This window comes from Adiantum capillus-veneris, chromosome 20 (assembly GCF_014529385.1).
Source record: "Adiantum capillus-veneris isolate H3 chromosome 20, ASM1452938v2, whole genome shotgun sequence".
NCBI classification, from domain to species: Eukaryota; Viridiplantae; Streptophyta; class Polypodiopsida; order Polypodiales; family Pteridaceae; genus Adiantum; species Adiantum capillus-veneris.
In genome coordinates, this window is record NC_140950.1 from 121416501 (window position 1) to 121440313 (window position 23813).

A 23813-nucleotide genomic window follows, 5' to 3' on the forward strand; every position below is an offset into this window, starting at 1 on the left:
AGTGGAGCTAAAGAAGCCTAGGACATATGAAGATGCACTAGAGGTAGCAAGGAACAAAGAGTGGAAGCTAAGGAAAATGAGCCAGTTAGGGGTGGAGTCTTTGCCCATGAGGTCTGAATTTCATCCTATGGACTCTTTACAAGGTCGCATGCCAGGGGTTCCTCACGAACCAGTGGTTCTTGTTACTACTCAGGTTATGCCAGCAGTGGTCACTACATCGGTGCAAGATGATGGGCTAAGGCAAGACATAAGGCAAGTGGTAGATTTGATGAAGAATCTCAGCCTAAACATGCTAGGTCAAGTGGGAAATAATCGAGGTCGAGGGAGGTATGCAAATGAGCCAGGAGGTGAAGAGAGACCTAGGAATGGTGTTGGACAAAGCAATGGTAGGTTTTGGAGGCAGACACCCACATGTTACAATTGTGGAGATTTGGGTCACATCAGCCCGCAATGTGATAAGCCACCAAGGATGGGGGGAGACATGTATCCATTGCCAAGACAGGTGTTAACTAGGTCAAATGATTATGGCATCGAAATTAAGGGAGATGAAGGAACCAGTGGATTAACCCAAGAGGAAAAGGGAAAGACAAAAGTGGTAAGTGTAGTCACCTTGGAGAAGGCATCAAAGCTAGAGGATACATTAGTGATGCCTATTGGGAAGAGGACCACAGAGGATAAGGAAGGAAGAAGTGCCCCAGGACCTAGTAAGAAGACGAGGACGTCAAGGCCAAGAGGAAAAGGAGAGCTTGTCGAAAGTTTCATGTTTCAGAATTTCCACTAGGGGATGGGCAATTAAGCTATGACTTGAAGGAGGATCTGACGAGGAGGAAGGCAGATGTTACTTTTGGGCAGTTTATAGAGATGGTGCCTAAGCTAAAGAGACAGTGGAAGAGGATGGTTAACCCAATGGAGAAAGAGCCAGAGAGAGGTTCAGTAAAGATGTTGGCAATGGATGAGCTACCAGACATTTGTTCAATAGTAGATGTGTGGCATAAAAGGAAAAATTTGGGACAAGGTTATGTGGATGGCGGAGCCCAAATATGCGTCATAACACACTCATGCGTTGAGAAGATGGGTCTCACAGTGGCTGGGGTGTCAGGTTTTCGGATCAGATTGGCAAACCATCAAAAGTAAAATTCTTGGGTGTTGTAAAGAGCTTAGAAGTAGAGGCATATGATGCAAAGGCAGTGGTTGATTTTCATGTGATTCCAGCAGGGTTGGGAGTATATCCTATTATACTGGGCATACCATGGTTACGTGCAGTGGGAGCTGTTCAAGATTGGCGACATGGTACGATTAGCCTCTATGGAAAGACAGGTATCAAGAAGCTTCATAATATGGACACAAGGAAACGATTAGAGGAGCTTTATGAAGATGAGGATGAGTCTAGTGATGAAGAATCTTCCACGGTGACAGATGAGGACAGTGATAGCACTACCAACAGTGATGAGGATGCTGATGTTGCATTTCTTTTGATGGACAAAGAAATCCAGGAGTTTGGTTTAGTTGCATTTGCGAATGAGGTTGAAGATGAAAGTGAAGGTCCTTATGAAGTGATTGAAGGGTTGATGCAAACCAAGGTTGAGTTGTCAAAGAAGCAGGAATTGATGACACAAATGATAAGCGGAGACCTCTCAGCTATGGAGAAGGATATATATTGCACATGCTGGCTAGTTTTCCTGATTTGTTCATTACTTCATATGAAGAGATCAGAGGGTTCAAGGGTGAAGAGATGCATATAGAGCTGAAAGAAGGTGCTAAGCCAGTGCGGCAAAGGCTAAGAAGGATGGGTCAAGAGCAAATGGAAGCCTTGCGAGAAGAGGTGGACAAGTTATTGAAGGAAAGGTTCATAGTCCCTGTGGAGACCACAGAATGGGTGAGTCCAGTTTTAGTCAGCAGTCCAAAGAAGGATGGGAAGTGGAGAATTTGTGTAGATTTTAAACCCTTAAATGCAGCCACTAAGAAGAACCCATATCCTCTTCCATTCATCGATCAGATCTTGGATTCAGTGGCAGGTTATGAGAGGTATAGTGTGTGTGATGGTTTTTCAGGCTATTTTCAATTGAAGATTGCTCTTAAAGACCCCACAAAGACAACTTTTATTACGCCATGGGGCTGCTATTGCTACACAGTATTGCCGTTTGGGTTGTCAAATGGACCATCTTTCTATCAAGAGAGAGCAAATTGGGTATTGGAACCATTCATTGGTAGTTGTGTTAAAGCTTTCATGGATGACTTCTATGTCTACAGCAGTAGGGTTGAACACCATGAGAAGCTGCAGATGGTATTGGCTTGATATGATGAATGTGGAGGACAACTAAATCCAAAGAAATGTCATCTAGCACAGCCAAGGGTGAAATTATTGGGCCACATGGTGTCAGAAAATGGCATTGAGGCTGATCCAGACAAGGTTAAGTCTATTATTCTTCTTCCATCACCTACGAGTACGAAGCAATTGGCAACCTTTTTACACAAAGTGAAGTACATGGCAAGGTTTATTCCATTGTCTTCTCAGATTCTTTATCCATTACAACAAGTGGAAAAGCATGATCCATTGCAATGGGATGACAAGTGTGAAGAAGTGTTTCAAGAGGTGAAAGGTGTTAGGGGGGTTGTCAGCCATGCAGGCTCCTGATTGGGAGAAAGTGTTTTATGTAAATCCATCAGTAGGGGATGATGCCATTGGAGCCATGCTATTGCAAAAGGGGAAGGGCAGCCATTATATGAGGCCAGTGTATTGTGCAAGCCGAGTGAAGTTGGTAGCGGAGAGAAAATTCTCGGAAGTAGAGCTAGTGATGGCCAGTGTAATATTTGCTTGTAGACGATTTCGTCATTACTTGCTACCACGACCTTTTGTTTTCTTGACGAGTTATGCCTTTTTGCCACAGTTAATTAATGGCACTAACATGTCACATGTGGTCAAGAAATGGGTAATTGAGCTGCAAGAATTTGAGTTCTCTTTTCTAGTGGAGGATAGTACAAGGGCTACCCTAGCTGATTTGTTGACCTACAAGGAGAATCCCCTTATTGTTAAGGAAGAGGTGGTGAGAAAGGTAGTTGAAGAAGTGCCACAGATCAGCAATGCACATGTGTTGTTCTTTGATGGTTCATACAGAAAGAGCCATGATGCGGCTTCAGGGGGGTATAGCACTTTATGATCCAGAGGGGAAGCTAGTATGCAAGAGAGGGTTCAAATTGGATGCTCATAGTAACAATGAGGCTGAATATGCTACTCTGGAAGCCGGATTACAGATTTTTTTGAAGCATGGGGTTCGAAGGTTGAGCATAAAAGGTGATGGCTTGTTAGTGGTGAAGCAAGTGCTGGGTGTGTGGAAGAGCAAGAACACCTCATTGAAGGAAATGTGCTTCAAAATTAAAGGCCTATTAAAAAAGTTCGAAGCATGGATCATCAGACACATTGAACGTGCTCTAAATGGAGAGGCACATGAAGCAGCTCAAGGCATGATTGGGAAGCTATTTGTGTTGAGGACCACTTTACCTCTTTATCATGGCCGGGAAAGTTTGGCTCAAGAAGAGGAGTTTTTGCTAACAGGAATCATTCCAAAGGAGATTCAAAATTCTAAGAAGTATGGCTTTGTGCATAGAGCATACAAGTACAAATTGATTGGTGATGTCTTATACATGAAAGGGGTTGATCTCGTGTTGAGACGTGTACCTTGGCAGGAGGAGATTTACAGAGTGTTGGAAGAGAATCATGAAGGCGCATGTGGTGGCCATTTTGCTCTAAAGATCACCTTGCATAAGATTTTGCAAGAGGGGTATGTATGGCCTAGTTTGCACAAGGATGTTCACCATTGGTGTAGGTCTTGCAATAGGTGTCAAGAATTTGGGAAGAGAGTGTTAAAGCCAGAGCTACGAAAAACCATTATGGCGTTTGATGTGTTTGAAATGTGGGGGATTGATGCAATAGGCCCGTTACCTATCACAAGCAGGGGCAAAAGCTATATCTTGACGGCAGTGGACTATCTCTCTAGATGGGTAGAGGCTATAGCAGTAAAACAAATCACTGCAAAGGATGTGGCAAAATTTGTGTATGATGAAATATGTTGCAAGTTTGGGGTGCCATTAGAGCTACTTTCAGATAAGGGGCCAGGATTTAGAGCTAAACTGCTAGACTTCTTATGCACAAAGATGAAGATTAGGCACCAGCATACAGCTCCTTATTACCCGTAGTGTAATGGCTTAAATGAAAGATTCAATGGTGAGTTGGTACAAATTCTTTCTAAAGTGACAGAGCACCAAGGAAAGAATTGGGATTTGGAATTTCCTAGTGCATTATGGGCTTACCGTACTTCGGTGAAGACAGGTACAGGGTTTACTCCATTTCATTTGGTGTATGGAAAGGAAGCACTATTGCCTGTGGAGGTAGAGTTGCCTGCGGTCAAGATGTTAGAGAAGTTGCTTGGGCTGCCTAGTGATGCATTCAAAGAGAGGCTCTTGCAGTTACAAGAGGTTCAGTTGGATAGGATGAGCGCATTGGAGCATTATGGGCAGATGCAGGATAAGGCTTTGGCAAAGATAAATGAAAAGGTCAAAAGTAAGGGTATCAAGAAGCATGACTTGGTTTTGCGCTACAACAGTAAGCTGGACAACACCTTCCAAAAGAAGTTTCAAATTAAGTGGGAAGGCCCTTTCAAGGTAGTGGAGTGTTTCTCGAATGGTACATATCAGTTGGCTAACCTGGATGGGGTTCTACATAAGTCAAGGGTAAATGGATTGCGTCTTAAATTGTATCATGCTAGATTGATGATGGTGGAGCAGGATGAGCTGTCTGTGGAGCAAGTGATGTCTGTGAGGCATGAGGAGACTTGTGATGAGGCGAGCCTCATATCTCTTTTTGCTGTGGCTGATTATGAATGATCTAGCAGGCTAGGGGATGGGAAAATTATGTCAAGAGTTTTTTGGAGTTTGAGATTGTGCATATGTACATATCCATACATGGTGCATCAAATAAAGAATTGCCCATTTTTCATAGCCAAGTGGTTACGTGGGGCCCTGGTAGCGCGTAAAACTTCTCGAGGAAGCTATTCGCGGGCTGATGACATGAGGTAAGCAGGTGCGTCAGATGGCATCGAGTAGCGTCAGGAGGCCGAACGGGGTAGGTACTTGCACGTGGATAAGTACAGACACAACGTGGGTGTTTTCTTGTGAGAGTTATGCAGAAAGGTCATCATTAGGACCACGTTTTGGGGCCACTTCACATGGTTGCGAGACACATTATTGAAAAGAAATGAGTGCCAAGTGTGCGGATGATGCAAAAAGGTAACAACTATCCACTGCGAGGTCAGTTTTTGGCCTGTTCGGGGTCCGTTTGAGGTCATCTAAAAGGCCAAGGGTGCCCAACTAATAAAACTAAGTGTGGGAACTGAAAAACAAGAGAGAAGACCAGAAAAAACGTGGAGAAGAGAGGAGGAACAGCCGCAACTGTGTTTTCGCCCATTTTGGAGCCTGTTTTGGCCGTAAACTGCTCATCCGAGGTCGGATTTGAGCACTTTGACATTGTAGATTGGGGTTTTGGGCCGTTCCGGACGCGATGACGCTGTCCATTTTGCCAAATTCCTCACTCTTTTTTTGCTGTTTTTCTATGTAATCTTCTCCGGTGAGTGAAGCCTCTACTTAACTTTGTGGTTGTATCTGGTGTATTTCGTCAATACTGTGTAAACTATTTAACCCATTGGTGTTGGGCTGAGCTTCCTTGAGTTTAAACAACAGAAATTTGCCTCCTTTGAGTTGAATTGAGAGTGTGTGTGTGTGAGTGTGTATGTGTGAGTGTTGAGTGGGCAAGTGGGAAATCTCTCTCTTCTCACTCCGTCTGTGTGTTTCCTGTCTCGGCCAGGCTGGATGTGTAAGCCGAGTGGTGCCCCATAATGTGTGTGTGTGTGTATCATCCCAAGAGTGTGTGTCGGGTCATTATAGAGGCATTGTGTGTGTTTCCATCCCGCTCACAGCGTCTTGGGAGAGCCTATGAAAGTTTTTAGGTTTCCCTGGATGTGTGTGTGCGAGGAATTGAGGGAAGAAGGTGCGACTTTCTACAAGACTATGTGACCCTGTATCGGTGCCATTAGGGTTGGCGCTACTCCACAGAGTCCAACAGAGTGGATTTTGGTGAAGGCTTTGCTATGGTTTGAGAGTGGCCTTTTGTGGCTGGAGTTTTTGACTTTGTGATGGTTTTTCTTGTATATTTTGGTCACCATCAAGTGTGATTTCAAGTGTTGATCAACTTGACTCACCTTGTAGTGTCTGCGGGCATGCAAGGCTTGTAGGTCGAGGCGTTTGGAGTTTGAATCGAGCTTGTGGATAGTGTTTTTTTTTTCGAGAAAAAGATCCTTCTATTAGTTACTAAAACTGCCCATAGGGCTACAACCACTTCTTTAAGAGAGGGCTACAACAACCATGATGGGAAACTCTGCTAATGAAAAAACCAGTATATGTACAATGGGGCTAAGGCAAGAAATGGGGGGAGGGAAGTGGAATTGGAGCTGATCTCTTGAGATAGCTAGTTCCAGTGCTAGAAGATTTCAACTACTAGTGTTAGGAGATTTCAAGCAGTAGGCTGGACAGAAAATCAGAAACGAGACTGGAATTTAGATACTGAAATAAGAATCAAACTATGTACTGAGGATAATATTCAGATTCAGATTCAGAGTACTGGACACAGAGTAAGTATGACTCGAATATTTGCCGTGATTGGAATTACAGATAAAAGATTACAGTAAGTATGATGTGACTTACAGATAGAGTACAGCCGACAACAACTGCCAATGATTGACAACTCAAGTACAAATGCCGCTGAAATGCTAATCCAAATGCCAACCCGATTACAATGTAATGGGCCCTATTTATACACCTTGGGTTTACCATAGTAATTATTGACTAATTCGTTGCCCGTCTCATAAGAGAACGTTCCCACTTAGTGAAGCTGTCTCAGCCATCTACATCCTTCACTCCTTTCTTGAATTTTGGCAAGATTCCAAAATTTCTGACAAATTCCTCTGTCTGATTCTGATTTGAGATTGAAAAATCCACCGTCTGGTTTTGATGTTGGGGATTGGACTTGACCAATGATAGAGTGGCCATACAAAGATTGTGAGAGGCAGCTGAAAAGACCAAGGTAGAGCTCTCATTGTCTACACAAACTGATATCAACCTTCCAGCTGAGAAAGAAAATTCGCCACTGAATTCTGAGATGGAACTACCCAGTATCCTTCCACTGAACCATCTTCCATTTGCCCTTTGACCTGGATGGTGTCTGAGAAGTCCCAGTACCATCATTCTCCTTCTGAATCAGTCGGTAAATAGCCTCCTGCTCAAGCTGATCCCGCCTTTCTGTGGTCGTCTCTACCTCATACGGTGTGAGGGAATGAAAGGTTTTGGTTTCAAGATCATAAAGCATGCGTCTTCCTTTGGTGATCCTGGTTCTGGCCAGCTTGTGACAATGCGAAGCAGTATGGATCCATCCTTCTGGAAGAGGCTGATTAGTTTTGACCCGAGCTTCAAAAAGAATCTCAGCCATCTCCCTATACTGTGGTGCTAGGCCCGCCTTTGCTACAATATCCTTTTCAGTCAATTTAGAAGATTCGACAGTAAGTTGCAGCAGCTGATTAGTGATCCTGGTCAGGCCCCTGATCTAAATCTTCCACTAATCCATACATATCCGGATCTTGTGCATCTCTTCTTTCAGTGCATGAATATCATTGAGTTGGAGAGCATCATTGAACAATGTTTGCCAAGTTTTCCATTCCACAGTCGATCACTCATACCAATCCTGGAGCTCATCAATAATCTTGAAGTAGGTAAGGCGATCAACTCGTTCTGAATGTTGAGGATAAAGTGCTGGAAAAAATCTTGGCAGCTCCGTCTCTCTTCCTACAAAGGCATACAAGAGAACTAGAGAATCAGACACGAATTCTAAAAAATTGAGAACAGCCTGGTTCTCTTGCTACATCATCTTCCTGGTGATTCTCACTAGCTGAAACAATTTGCAAAGAGCAGTTGCATGTTCTTCAACTGACATTCTAGTCTGAGGTCCTTTACTAGTGGTTGTCTGATCCTCAAGAATGGCCCTTACTCTCTGATCCAAGACTCCTCTGGCAATTTGCATCTGCACCAAAACCTCCTTTAACTGTTCCCTAACATCCTTCATACATTTGTAGGTTGGTTTGTTTTCCATTAGAAGTTCTAATTCAAGGGCGAGAGAGCAACAATCTGCAGTAGATTGTCTTTGCAAATGTGGGTTGGTCACTCTCTCTTCAACAGTGATTATCCATTCAGGAACCCTTTCCAGCAGCTGGACTTTGCTGGGATGTGCAGGTAAACGGCAAGATTCTTGATCATGAAAAGACAATGATTTCCAATGCTCCACCATTTCCCTGGCCCTGACATACAGCCTCTAAAACCATTCCAGATCAGACAGGAGATCATCATCCTCCAGATATTTTCTGGTTATGGAAGCCTGCTGATGTCTCAAATTCCTGTTCAAGTTGATAAGCTGTAAGAAATGCTATTGATCAGCCACTAGTCCCTCATCTCTAACTTTGTTTTTCCCTTTAACCTCCCTACTGAGTTGGGACTGATTTTTTGGCTGATTCCCAGTATGATTGGGATATTGTTCTTCTGACTGATTCCCAGTATGATTGGGATGTTGTTCTTCTGACTGGTGATTACCCAACTGCTATCCTTCATTCTGGCCTTCCTGTTGGCCCTCATTCTGGCCTGGCTGGCCTGGCTGGTCTGGCTGCAACTGACCTCCTTCAGTTGGCCCGGTGCCACCAGTACCAGGTCCTGGAGGTGGAGATGGCGATGGGGCATCATCATCATCATTAGTATGTCCTTCTTCTTGGTCATCCTCCTCCTTATCAGCTCCTTCGTCCTTATCTTCTTCTTCTTAATTCAGGGAATTTTGCTGCTCAATATAATCCAATATTGCTTGATTCATCAGAGCATTATTATACTCAGTCACTTGGTCCTACAAATCGCTCTGCATAGTCTCCATGAGAGACTTCAAAGTTTCCAGATCAAAGACAACATTGCCTGCTGGATTTAAAATTTGAGAAAGGCTATTATAAATGTATATGTCAGTGAGGGATGCCTTCAGAGCTGTATGGAGAATAAACAAGGAGTTGAATTCAACTCTCTTCATTTTCAGTATTGTTTCAGCCCGTTCTGCAGCTGCATCACTTCATTCCTTTGTTTCTTGATGATCAATATCTCAGACTCCGCCTTAGCTAGATTTTTTTTTAATAGCTCAATAACTCTATTTGAATGAGCTTCAAGTAGCCTATGTCGCATATTCTGCTCATCTCGTGATATCTTGAGCTTCTGAATCTAGTCTTCAGCTTCCTTCAAGTCAGGTTTAGCCTTTTTTAGTTCATCTTCTGACCCTGCAGCATCCAACATTTGTCCCATACAGTAGACAATAGTATTCCAAGAAGACTGGATGAGGACTGAACATCCATCCTTTACTGTAGCTGAGTTAGAATCAGTAGGCTCATATACTATCACTGGAGCCATATAAGGTAATGATGCGTAATTAGCTTGCTGTAGAAGAAGATGCCCTTTCAGTGGATGGGTCTACATCTGCTGCAACCTATCCTTCTTTACCAGGTGCAAAGTTTGTTCAGTATTTGAAATAGAAACACCACCCGATAAAGTTGAAGAAGCTGGGCCTTTGCCTTTGTCCACTTGTCCTTTGCCTTTGTCCATAGCCGACTGTTTGGCTACTTTCTCTGAAATTGTTGCTTTTGTTTGATCTTTGCGAGAACCAGTAGCGAGTATAATATGTCGTACTGACTGGTTAAGCACAGTATTCTGAGCAGGTTTCTTCTCAGTTTGGATCACTATAGCCTTTTCAGTATTCATAGTCTTAACCTGACTCTCTATCTGCTTCAGAAACGCACTGCTCTTCGTCGGTGTAGTCTTTGGTTTCTTCGAACTGCCAGCCTAATCTTCAGTGGATTTCCTTTTCAGACCAGTTGGAGTGGTATGACTATCCGTCGCTTCGTCATCTGAGGACCGATCAATATTCTTGGGTTCTGAAACTCGCTTCTCACTCCAAGCCCTTTTTACCTGTCCATGAACCTCTGGAGCAGCGGCCCAATCCAAGAATTGCCAAACATACCAAGCTTTAAAAACATTCTAGGATTTTAACTTGGCAGTTTGCTGGAGCACATTGTGTGACAGGATCTGACAAAGGTTAATAGAGACCTTTGAATCCAATGTCTTGGCCAACAGCATAGCAAAGACTTTCTCAGATACATATGTTGGATTTTTTTAAAGGCTTACTCCTTCAGCCACAAACCTGTAAGCAGTAGAGGATTCCATTCCTGCTACTGGAATACCTTGACCACTTGCCTTGCGCTTGCGCTTAGCCGCTTCATCCTCCTTTAGGACTATACTTATCTGTTGTGGGGTCACCACAGACGACTTGGGCTCATTGGGCATTCGGAATGCAAAATCTATGTCGTCTGCTGTAGCCAACACCTTTTGACCATTCACTATGGCACTTCCATCTTCAGCATCAAAAGAATCAAGAACCTACTTTATGATGTCTGCATCGAAAGCGATTCTTGTGGCTTGCAGAACAACTCGTAGATCCCATAGTTGTAGCAAAGCCATTGCTTGGTCAGTGAATACATAGCACTAAATCTTACTCTACGGAATGATGGAAAGGCTTGCCTTTGCAGTAGTAATGATGGCTTGGGTTTCCTCAAGAGACTCCTGTATCTTGTCTGAGCGCTTCTTCCTACCCATACACTATGAAGACGACGAAACATGCGAAGGAGAAGAAGACTTACTTGATGCGTCAAAGCCGTACCCAGGTGCCGCTGGCAAAGCAAGTCGATAGTCAACTATCTCCTCAGAGGACTAGGTCTGTGGCTGTAGCAAAGAAAATTCAAAGCTTGGCGATGGCGAATGAATAACAGGAGGAAATCGTCGCGCAGGGGATTTGTGAGAAAAAATGCCAACTCTCCTGACTGTTATACGTGTTCGCGCCATAAAAGCTTCACCACTCACCGTTCCCAAACTTGTGTGCATCGCTTTTGTCGTGGCAGACATGCATTGGACAAGACTTCTACCCATCCTTGAAATGATTACTATTGGCGTGCCATCTGATCGTTGGGTGCTTAAAAATTGAAAAGTGTGTTTCCACTGATACTGGACTAGTTTTTAGTCTGGTCTGTTCACACTGGTACTGATTCTAAGATTAGTCTGGTTTGGTTCCACTGGTACTAATTCTAAAATTGGAACTGGTTGCACATGAAAAATCCAAAAAATATCCGATTCTGGTATCTCTTGATTTGCAATTCCCAATTCCCTAGTCCCTTGTTCTTGCCCAGACTCTCTAGCTTCTGAATATTAAAGCTTGATATGTGCACCATTATATACTCCTGGAAACAATAATCAAGATAAATCTTTCAGTCTTATTGTACCATTGGAGAAGACCCAATCTCTACCTCAAATGGTCCTGCCCAGGCAATCTTCAGGTTTGGCTTCTTCGGACCCAGTCTAGACTGATAGAGAAGCACCAAACCTCCTTTGTGAAATTATCAAACCTTAATTCGGCAATCCTGCCAGTGCTTCCTTTGTTGTTGAACAATTTCTTGTTCCAGCATAGCCCGTTGTCTGAGTTCATCTAACTGCATAAGTTCATCTAGGTGCTTTTTTAGATTGTGGTTGAAGTCTAAGCCATACTTCACAGCCATTCTTAGACTTGGGATAACAAACTCCATAGGAACCACAGCTTCAGTGCCATACACCATTCTGAATGGTGTCAACCCAGTAGTGACCTTGTAAGTTGTCCTATATGCCCATAGAGCAGTCTGGAGTTTCAAATCCCACTGGTCTGGTTTCTTTTGCACCACCTTAGTGAGAATAGTCTTGATTGTGTTTTTGCTACTTTCAGCCTGTCCATTGCATATGGGATAATAAGGAGTAGATTTTCAATGCTTGACTCAAAGCATATCCAATAGAATTTCCATGGTGTCATTGATAAGATGTGTTCCTTGGTCTGACACAATCTCTACTGGACATCCATATCGACAAACAATATTCTCAAATAGAAACCTTGCAATTGACTTGGTTGTGTTGTCAGGAAGAGCTTTAGCTTCAACCCACTTAGTGACATAACAAGTAGCCATTACTATGTACTTGTTCTTCCTGGGAGTGACCTTCTTAAAAGGTCCCATAAAATCTAATCCCCATTTCATGAACACGCCCAGTGGTTGGACTGGCATTAAAGGAGTCATATCTGCAGCTGTTGGTTGACCCATTCTTTGGCATATGTCACAAGTTTTACAAAAACTTCTAACATCAGCAATTAGTGTTTGCCACCACAAACCAGCTAGCAAAATCTTCTTGTAGGTTACTTCATTGAAAAAATGTCCACCAGATTCACCATTATGTGCTTCTAAAATCACTTGCATTCTTCCTTCCATAGGGACACAACGCCAAGTATACCATCAACACCCAATCGATAGAGTGACCCTCCGATGATAGTAAACTTCAAGCTTTGATGACCAAAGATTTCTTGTGGTTTTGCTTCCAGTCTTCTGGAAAAGCACCTTGAGAAAGAAACTGATAAACATCATACCATTCAGGATCAACTGATTCTCCTACTTCCAGTTGAAATAAGTCAGCGTCCACTGGTTCATCCCGCAAGGGTAATTCTGAATAACCTTCCATACTCCTTGACAGAAAAATCAGCTCCACAGTGATTCTTTCCAGGCTTATGAAAAATTCTGAATTCAAAATCCATTAGGAACATCATCCACCGTATCAGCCTGCCTTGAATAATGACTTTATTAATAAAAAATAGAAGAGCCTGATGGTCCACATAAAAATGAAACAACTTCCCCAACAGGTAATGCCTGAACTTTGTAGCACTGAAAACCATTCCAAGGGGTTCTCGCTCAGTAGTTGTATATCCTTGTTCAGCCTGACTGAATCTGTGATTGGGAAAATTAACCGGATAATCAGTCCTTCCATCTGGCTGAGCCAATATCACCCCCATTGCCAATCCCGAAGCATCTACATGTACATGGAAAATAGCATCCCAGTTTGGTTGCCTAAGGACTGGTTTACTGATAATGGCCTTTTTCAGATTCTAGAAGCTGTCCTCACATTCAGCAGTCCAATTGAACTTACTGGTCTTCTTTGTAAGCTCATATAATGGTACTGCTTGAGAAGCAAACTTCTGTACAAACCTTCTATAGAAGTTAGCATAACCCAGGAAAGAGCTCAACTCTGAAGCATTTCTAGGTGCTTTAGCTTGCTGAACGCACTGAATTTTATCATTGTCCATTTCTATTCCATTTCGGGAAACTACATGTCCCAATAGTTGTCCCTTTGAGACTAGGAAAACGGATTTAAATGGGTTAAAACAAATCCACTTCTCCTGACATCATTTGAAAACCATTTATAGGAACAGTAGGTGTTGTTCCTCATCCAAATATACAATAAAGTCATCCATAAAGATAGGGAGGAACCGATGAAGGAACCTACTATTTATAGGAATAGTAGGTGTTGTTCCTCATCCGAATATACAATAAAGTCATCCAGAAAGATAGGGAGGAACCGATGAAGGAGCTCTCCACTCCGTGATGAAAGTGGTCTTTGCTCTATCTTCAGGAGCAATCTGTAACTGGTTATAGCCACTATAACCAGGATATAAAGCTATACATTTCATATCCTGCGATCTCATCAAGCAACATGTTAGTAAAAGGCAATGGAAATGGATCTTTGATAGTTTGGGCGTTGAGTTTCCTATAGTCAACACAAACTCTCAATTTCCCGTTTTTCTTGGGAACGACGACTATGGGAAATAGCCAATCGCTACTTGCCACCTCTGTGATGAACCGAGCCTTGAGAAGATTATCAATCTCCTCTTTGACCTTCTTAGCATAGTTGGGGTTCATTCGGTATCTTTGCAGTCGTACTGGCCTAGCATCTGGCTTCAACGGTATCCGGTGCTGACATACTTCAGGATCCACTCCCTTCAGGTCTGTGTGTTCCCAGGAAAATACGTCTTTATAGTTCTGGAACATCATGCGTGCCTTTAATCTTCCTTCATTACCGGGTTGAGATGCTTGTTGACCTTGATCATCCTAGGACTATCCTCCGATCCTAGGTTCCATTCTTCCACTTCTTGGTCGTCTGGAAGCAACTAATTAGGCCCGCCTCCTTTTCGTTTGGTCGACTCTTCAGCATAATCCCAGGATGGCCCATTCAGTTTTGAATCAGCATTTTGATCCACTGTGTGCTCTTCACAACGTACTAGCTCCTCTACCATACCAGTATCAGCTGATTCCACCAACCTCCCAGTTAACTGAACTGATCTCTCCCCTGTGTTGATTTCAGTAAATTGATCTGGGAATTTCTTTTTCTGCTTATCGGCCTGCTCTTTATTCAGTAAAACTGCATTCAAGTCAATCTCTGCTAAAGGGAATATGTTCAAGGCTACTAACATCCGTTCGATCTTCTTGGCTGTGTACTTCTGTCATAAATCCTTTGGCCTCAGCTCTTTTCTCTAGCTACTTGTATTGTTCATCTGGATCTGAATTTTGCGGCTGGCCCCTTCTATGCTTAAGGTTTGATTTTCATAGTCATAAACAACACGTGTTGTTCTCAACCATGGGCGCCCTAGTAGCATCCCATATGCCCCTTGCACATCCAGAACTAAGAAGCTGATTTTAAATTTTTCCCTGTCCACTCTTATCTGGATATTTCAATCATGCCCGTAGCTTGTACCACTCTGTGATCTGCCATTCACACTTTAAATGGTGTTGGCTTTAGATACGTGATACCCATTCTCTGCTGGAGATGAACTCCCATTATATTGACTCCTGCTCCTCCATCCAAGATAACACTTGAAAGAGGTTCCCATTTCTTCCTAACCTTGTAGTCCACATGAATGAGTGAAACTTCATCATCTCGGATGGCTGTCAGGTCCATTGTTCTGGCCTCCGCTTCAGCTTTTCTTCGCTGTCTGATGAAGTTTGCCACTTCAGGCAAGGTTTTTCTGATATCTTCCAACTCCACGGTCAACTTCTGAATTCTATCACAAATTTTAACGTGGATTTCTTCTTTCTCTTGGTCAGAGTGATTGTCAGAGCTCGACAAACTGGTTGTATCTTCACACTCCCATTCCTCCTTGCAGTGCTTCTTATCCTTCCATCAACCCTCCGTTCATCAACCATTCCTTGTACCGCAGCCACAAGGTCTCAAGTATACCTGGTATTGACTGATTTTTCTTAGTTGATTGACCTGGTATCTTCTGAATGACTCGGGCTTCAGAACTTTCTGGCTGCTCTAGAAGCTTCTTGGCTAAATCCTCTGTGATTTTAGCCACTAGTTCTCTCTGCTCTTATCATTCATCTACCTCCTTCTCTTTACCCTTGGCCTTCCAAATTTCCCTTTGTTGAGCCCACTTGCTGTTGTTGGTAGTGACTGGTGTTTCTGAAGTATCTGGAATTTCTTCAATTACTACGCCCTTGCTTCTTGTGACTACCCGTACTGGGACTGACTCTAGTGCCTTAGCCTCAGTAGTAGTAGTTGCAGGTGCATCTGGGCATTGGGATGCAAAATGACCGTACTTCCCACAAGTGTAGCAATTCATGCTCCAACTTTGGAAGTTTCCACGTCCTCTGCCTCGGCCCATACCTGTTTGGAATCGGCCACGTCCTTGACCAGTACCACTAGTACCTGGTCTCTCCTCTTGAGATACTTTGGCGAGTTCTACCTTCACTGGTTCACTATAGGCTACCACTGAAAGGTCTTTGACCTTCTTAAAGTGATGAATCCTGATACCATAATTGTTCCATAAATGACCAAAAGCCTTAGAGTAAGTACATTGTGGGCACTCGTTGGAGATATGGTCCTTGGATTTGCATTTCGAACACCAAGTCTCCATCTTCCGAACTGGCTGTCTGGTGTGGCTAATCTCGGCAATCTGTCTAGCCATTTATTCAATCTTCTTGGTCCAAGATCCCTTCTTTGACTTCTCCTTGGACCGTTCATTACAGCTGCTTTCAGAGCTGCTGGACATCTCACTAGAATCAGAACTCTGCTACTAAATCTTCTCTTTTTGTGACTCTTTTCCTTCTTGGCCTGCTGTTCCAGCTTCAGTTTCCGTTGGACCATATCATTGAATTTCTTGGTAGGAGCCGGTTCCTCCTGCTCCCTAAGCTTTTTGCTTCTAAAACCATTCAGAAACCATGCCCTCAACCTCTTCTCGGATGGCGGTTCCTATAATTGCCTGGTTAGCTCCTTGATCTTTTCCACATAACTTCGAACTGATAGATTTCGTTGCTTGATCTTATTCAGTTCACAGAGGATATCTTCATCACCTTTATTGTTGGAATACTCCAGTCTAAAGGCTTTAAGCAATTGGTTGTATGATCGGAGCTGACAGGCGGGGTATTTGTAATACCATTTCCTCGCTGCCTCCTTCAAGGTTTGCGGAAAGTATTCCCCGCAATCATCTTCATCAATATTTTTTAGTTCGGAATACTGCTCAAAAGCTTGTATGTGAACGTCTGGATCATCCTTCTTACCTCCATTGAATATTGGAAAAGAAATTTTCAGGGAAGCTGCGTAATCATTCCGATTACCACCGATTCTATCGCTTCTCTTCTTGGATTCAGAACGGTGCTTGGAAGTCTTCTTGCAATTGTCAGTGTCAGCGTCCCAATCAATCTCTATCGCTATCTCTATGTCAGTGCCCTCTTTGGCATGTCTGCTAGAAGTACGGTGACTGACTTTACTTCCCTTGGTACCCTCATCCCCCTGCCGAGATCGAGAACTCTTGGCTTTCCGTGCTTCCATTTTTGCCTGTCTGCATTGAGAATGACTGGACTATTTTGAGTCTTGCACCTCATCATCCTGACTATGCTCCTCTTGAGCCTCAGTGTCAGTCACCTTCTCTTGCTTAGGGTCAAACTCTCTTCCCAACTCCTCAGGATAGGATCAACACAGATGGTGGATTTCCGGCCACGATTGGATTTGGGTGCCATTGCTAAAAACTTCCAACTAGGAGAAGTTTCTTTCAGTCAACGAGCTTCAGCTCGAGCCACCATGATTGCCAAAATGGAATTGGAGCTGATCTCTTGAGATAGCTAATTCCAGTGTTAGAAGATTTCAGCTACTAGTGTTAGAAGATTTCAGGCAATAGACTGGACAAGAAATCAGAAATGAGACTGGAATTTAGATACTGAAATAAGAATCAGACTATGTACTGAGAATAATATTCAGATTCAGATTCAGAGTATTGGACATAGAGTAAGTGTGACTGGAATATCATGCCGTGATTGGAATTACAGATGAAAGATTACAGTAAGTATGACATGATTTATAGATAGAGTACAACCGACAATAACTGTCAATGATTGACAACTCAAGTACAAATGCCGCCGAAATGCTAACCCAAATGCCAACCCGATTACAATGTAATGGGCCCTATATATACACCTTGGGTTTACCATAGTAATTACCATAGTAATTACTGACTCATTTGTTGCCCGTCTCATAAGAGAACGTTCCCACTTAGTGAAGCTGTCTCAACCGTCTACAGCAAGAGCCACACAGGTGGCCGGTAATGCCATCGAAGTACTCCTTGAACCATGGTGTAAAAAGGCCCAGGACACCAGCATCGAAGGAAAGCCTCTCGACGCTCTCGTATGCGGTCCAAGCTGCCGTGTAGTCCCTCAAGCTGTCCTCTGAGAGTATGGATCAGCTCTAGACAAAAATCGCGAACAGTCTCTGTTGGTGGCACAGGGCGAGCCTCAAAGATGGGGAAGCAATGGGTCCGCCAAATGAACCAGAGTGTCTGGCCACTGATGAGCTCCCAAGACTCCTCTCTCTCACTACACCACTCTTGTGGAGTAAGCTATGTAGTAGGCTAGAGTCTAGGTCACCCCTCCTGCATCACTATCATCATGCTGGTGGAAGATAGCTCAAACTGAAGTGTTGAGCCCGTGAGGGTGGACCAAGCCGCTGCTACCCAAGTGTATTGTCAAGCCAGTGACAGAGCAGGCATCAACCAAAGAACTCGTAGCCACACCTGCTAGGCTGAGGGACAGTCCCAAAGATAGTGACGCTGACTCTCCACCAAATGGTCACAATCTGCACATGCGGCCGAGAGACCACTATGCACTAGTCATCTCCCAACTGCTATAGCTCTGTGTGCGACCAGCCACTCGAACAAGGTGACTCGCCTCGGCTGTCTAGAGTCCCACAACCTCTCCCAGAAGGCTGCCAAGAACTCAACTATGAGACCCTCCTCCTGCCAATGAGGTGTTGCAGCGGGGCGGGCCTCTCTCTTTTTGCTAGTATATGATGTCCCAATTGAACAGTGTACTGAAAGAATGGGACTCCTAGGTGGTCTACAGAAGAGAAGGGGTCCCTCCATAGCCACTCACCAGGATCCCACTGTACTTGTGCCAGTGGACAACACTCCCAAGACCACAGCCTCCAGTGTCCAATCTCAAGAGCTGTTGGGTTAGGGTATGTGACACAAGTCCTCCCACAGATGCCCACTACTCAGATCCTTTGAAAACAGCACTTTGCTACCTGTGGGGCCTCTACTCCAACTCATTGAAGGCATCCCCCACCCTGAGGCTCAAAGAAAAGGGCTAGGACAGTCTCTTAGTAGGCCCTGACTGCGATGATAACCTCTAGTCATGTGAAGGCTCCCATCCACCGGGGTGCTATTGGCTCGAGAGGTGTGAGCCACTCAGCTGGAACTGACTCTGAGATGTCCTAACACATGCTCTGCACCCCTCTCATACCTTGTAGGTAGTTGGAGACCCTGTACCTCCTCTGTCAAACCTGTGAACTCTAGCCAGTCACCTGAAGAGCGCGGTGGACCTGCTGCCATGGGACCCCAAGAACATGAGGCCGACTACCAGCCAAGTGGCCTCTCTGAGTGCTAACCATGGAGTTTTAGACGAGGGGCTGCCATAGGCGCTCCTCCGTGCACATAGGTTATCTGCTCCAGGCCACGTCGCAAGAGCTCCAAAGATCAAAGCAAACTCACAGCAAAGCGGTCCTCCAGTCTCCTGCTCAAACTAACTATGTGCATCTCTGTAAAGATCCATCTGGTCAAAGGTTGCCAAGGGCCTCCTTCCTGAGGCACCCTAGCACGAAGCCGCTGTAGCAAGAACTCCTTCTAGGGCTCCTCACCTGGAAGAAGTCCTCTGACGATGAACTTCCCAAGAAGGGCTCTACTCTACTGTGCTGGATCAATGATCCCAAGCCCTCCCTGTGAACAAGAAAGAGTGGTGACCTGCCAAGCCACCTTGGCTCGTGCTATCTGAGCGTCACATCCTGACCAAAGGAAGTTCCTGATCAGCCTCTCTACCTCGCTGATACAAGAACTCGAGAAGGTCCAGCAGGAAGTGATGTACCACATAGTTGCCAACAACACCTGGTTGGCAACTACTACTCTACCAGCCAAAGAAAGTCGTGTTGAGCTCCAATGTAACAACTTTCTCCTGATAGACAGGAGAAAGGGAGAAATATGCTGCTCGGGAGACAAGTCCAAACCAACCTGACAGCCCAAGTATTGAGCTACAGTCCCTGGGGGAACCCACCTAAAACCCTCTCCTGCCATCCAATCTGGCACAGGAGCACTACCAACCGAGAAAGCCAGTGTCTTTCTCCAGTTGATCAGTGCGCCCGATGCACAATAGAAGGTCTCCAGAGCCTGCTCACACCTGTGAAGGTTGGCCTCCTGGCCATCTAAGTACAAGGTTGATTCGTTGGCAAACTCAGCATCCAATAGCTCATCTCCCCGAATAGGGAGTGCTAAGCCCCGTAGACCGACCTACTACGATACCAAAAACCTGCTCATCGCCTTCGCATAGAGCAGAAAGAGTAAGGGGGCAAGAGGACATCCTTGTCTTACCGAGCATCTAAGCATGAAGCGATCACCTCTACCTCCTGCCAAAAGTACCTTACTATGAGCCTGTCTGTACAAGGTTGACACCCCTCTGATCCAAGCATCTGAGAAGCCCATCCTGCGTAGAGTGCCCTCTAGAAAGTCCCAGTCAACTCTGTCCTATGCCTTCTCAAAATCAAGAAGAAGAATCACGAGGTCCTCACCACGGAGCCATGCCAGGGCAAAAGCCTCCCAAAAAGTAAAGATGTTGTCAAGGATACTACGTTCCTTGACAAAACCTGTCCGGGTCCCATGTATAAGGCTCTCTAGAAGTGGTTGAATCCTCAAACTTAGAGCCTTGGCAAGAATTTTGTAGGTTTAGTTGAGGATTGTGATGGGCCGCCACTGTCGAATCTCATCCAAGGAGCCACCCTCCTTGGGAATGAGGTAGATCAGGCCCTCACTCATGCTGTCAGGCATCACTCCTATGTGCAAAATGTATTGAAAAGAACTACAAAGATCTGGGCCAAGCAGGTCCTAGTACTCCAAGAAAAAACTGGGAGTCAACCTATCTCACCTGGATAGCTACCACGGGGGAGGACCCTAACAGCCGTGTGCAGCTCCTCAAGCTGAAGTGGCAGCTCAAGCCTTTGACGCCTCTCCTGAGTCACAAGACAAGGCATCTATGCCCAAAGCTGCTCCCTACATGCATCCTAACGCTCTGACTGGGACTCTAGAGACAGTAACTCACGGTAAAAGTCAATAGCGACTGCATGCATATCCTCGGGCTCAGAAGCAACTGATCCGTCGGGCCTCCTCAACTGGCTCACCTTGGCATGCGAGTGCTGAGGTCCCACTGTCTCAAAGAAAGCACCAATCACTCTCTCGCTCACCTGGGTCCATTGAGATGTCTGTCGGTGGAAAGCAAACTCATGTCGCCTCTCCTCTATGCTAGGAAGCTCCTATTGAGCCTGATGTAACTGCTCCTCCAACCAAGGACTGTCTGAATGCTGCTCCTACATCCTCTGTAATGAATCAATGCCCCGTCTGAGACGTTGCTCCACCTCTCTCGATGTAGCCCGGTGAGCCAGAGACTCCTGGAGAAAAAAATAGCTAATCTCAGCTAGGCCTGAGGACACTCTGTCAGCAGGAGAATCCTGCCTGTCCAAGCCCTCTGTCCAGAGAGCCTCTACCCTCTATCTAGAGAGACTCTACCCTCTCTCTAAGTGTTGAGTCCAACAAGACCCTCTCTGGGATGCGAAGCATCGTGCTCTATCTCCTCTGCCTGTCTACCACTGTGAGGATCACTGGTGCATGGTCCAAGAAGGAGGTCCCTGTCAGGATACCCACTGACCCTCCCAAGTCACTGAAGTGGTCACTAGTGTAGAAGTGATCTATTCGTGATAGATTCACTCCTCCCGCTTTGCGGTCCATTCGACAGAAGGCAAGACTGTCTGGGAGCCTCACAAAACCAGAGTGCTGCCATGCATCCAAGGCCCTCAAAGTCATACAAAACTTCTCCCAAGCTGCCAACTCAACTCCATGCACAGTAGCATGGCTACCACCAATCATGTCAGGAAGGGTCATCCAACATGTTGAAGTCCCCTCCTATGCACCAATGTTCTGCATGTGGTAGAGACTCAACTATCTGTGACCAAAACTCTGCATGAGCACTCGCCACATTGGACGCATAGATGTTCAGGAAACCCACTAGGCCACCCTGAACCTGCATAGTAATCCACTGAGCCCTACCTAGCACAATAATGCCTATGCCCACAGTGGCCTGCTGCAAAGAGTCCGGAATAGTCATACATACCCCACCCTGGATGCCTCCAGATCCAAAAGTAGCTGACCAAAAATTATCATGACGTCCACGCAAGAGCTGACCACAACATTGTGAGTGGGATGGAAACACACACAACGCCTCTATAATGACCCAACACACACTCTTGGGAAGATACACACACACACTATGGGACACCACTCGGCTTACACAACCCACCTGACCGAGACAGGGAACACACCTATGGAGTGAGAGGAGAGAGACTACCCATTTACCCACTCCACGAAGAGAGATAGAGACACACACACAGCCATGAGCAGTTTATGGCCAAAACACGCTCCAAAAACAGCAAAAACATAGTTGTGACTGTTCCTCCTCTTCTCTCCATGTTTTTTTTGTCTTCTCTCAATTTTTTTAGCTCCCACACTTAGCCTTATTACTTGGGCACCCTTGGCCTTTTAGTTGACCTCAAACGGACCCCAAACAGGCCAAAAAGTGGCCTCGCATTGCATAGTTGTCACCCTCATGCATCCATCCGCACACCTGGCACTCAGTTTTTTCAATAATTCATCCGAAAACCACGTGAAGTGGCCCCAAAACATGGTCCTCATGATGACCTTTCTGCATAATTATCACAACAAAGCATCCACGTTGTGCCCGTACTTATCTACGTGCAGATATTGACCCCATTCGACCTCGTGACACCACTAGATGCCATCTGACGCACCTGCTTACCTCATGTCGTCGGCCGCGGATAGCTTCCTCAATAGTTTTTATGCACTATCAACTCCGCAAAATTATAGAAAACCCACACTGGTACTGGTGATAGTGAAAATCGATGCACTATGTACATGTTGTCCTACATGCACACATGTGGGCTCCACGTAACCACCTGGCTATGGAAAATGGGCAATCCTTTATTTGATGCACCATGCATGTGTATGTACATATGTGAAATCCCTTGCTCCAAAAAAATCCTGACATAATTTGCCCATCCCCTAGCCTGCTAGATCATTCATGATCAGCAGCAGCAAAAAGAGATATGAGACTCGCCTCACCACAGGTCTCCTCATCCCTCACAAACATTACTTGCTCCACAGGCAGCTCATCTTGATCCACCATCATTAACCTGGCATGATACAATTTAAGACACAATCCATTTACCCTCCACTTATGTAAAATCCCATCCAGGTTAGCCAACTGATATGTACCATTTGGAAAACACTCGACCACCTTAAAAGGGCCTTCCCAATTAATTTAAAACTTCTTTTGGAAGGTGTTGTCCAGCTTACTGTTGTAGCGCAAAACCAAGTCATGCTTCTTGATACCCTTACTTTTGACCTTTTCATTTATCTTTGCCAAAGCCTTATCTTGCATCTGTCCATAATGTTCTAATGCACTCATCCTATCCAGTTGAACCTCTTGTAACTGTAAGAGCCTCTCTTTGAATGCATCACTAGAGGGCCCAAGCAACTTCTCTAGCAACTTTACTGCAGGCAACTCTACCTCCACAGGCAATAGTGCTTCCTTTCCATACACCAAATGGAATGGAGTAAACCCTGTACCTGTCTTTACTGAAGTACAGTAAGCCCATAATGCACTAGGAAATTCCAAGTCCCAATTCTTTCCTTGATGCTCTGTCACTTTCGAAAGAATTTGTACCAACTCACCATTGAATCTTTCATTTAAGCCATTACACTGTGGGTAATAAGGAGTGGTATGTTGGTGCCTAATCTTCATCTTTGCGCATAAAAAGTCTAGAAGTTTAGCTCTAAATCCTGGCCCCTTATTTGAAAGTAGCTCCAGTGGCACCCCAAACTTGCAACATATTTCATCGTACACAAATTTTTCCACATCCTTTGCAGTAATTTGTTTTACTGATATAGCCTCTGCCCATCTAGAGAGATAGTCTACTACAGTCAAAATATAGCTTTTACCCCTGTTTGTGATAGGTAATGGGCCTATTGCATCAATCCCCCACTTTTCAAACACATCAAATGCCATAATGGTTCTTCATAGCTCTGGCTTCAACACTCTCTTCCCAAATGCTTGACACCTATTGCAAGACCTACACCAATGGTGAAAATCCTTGTGCAAACCAGGCCATACATACCCCTCTTGAAAGATCTTATGCAA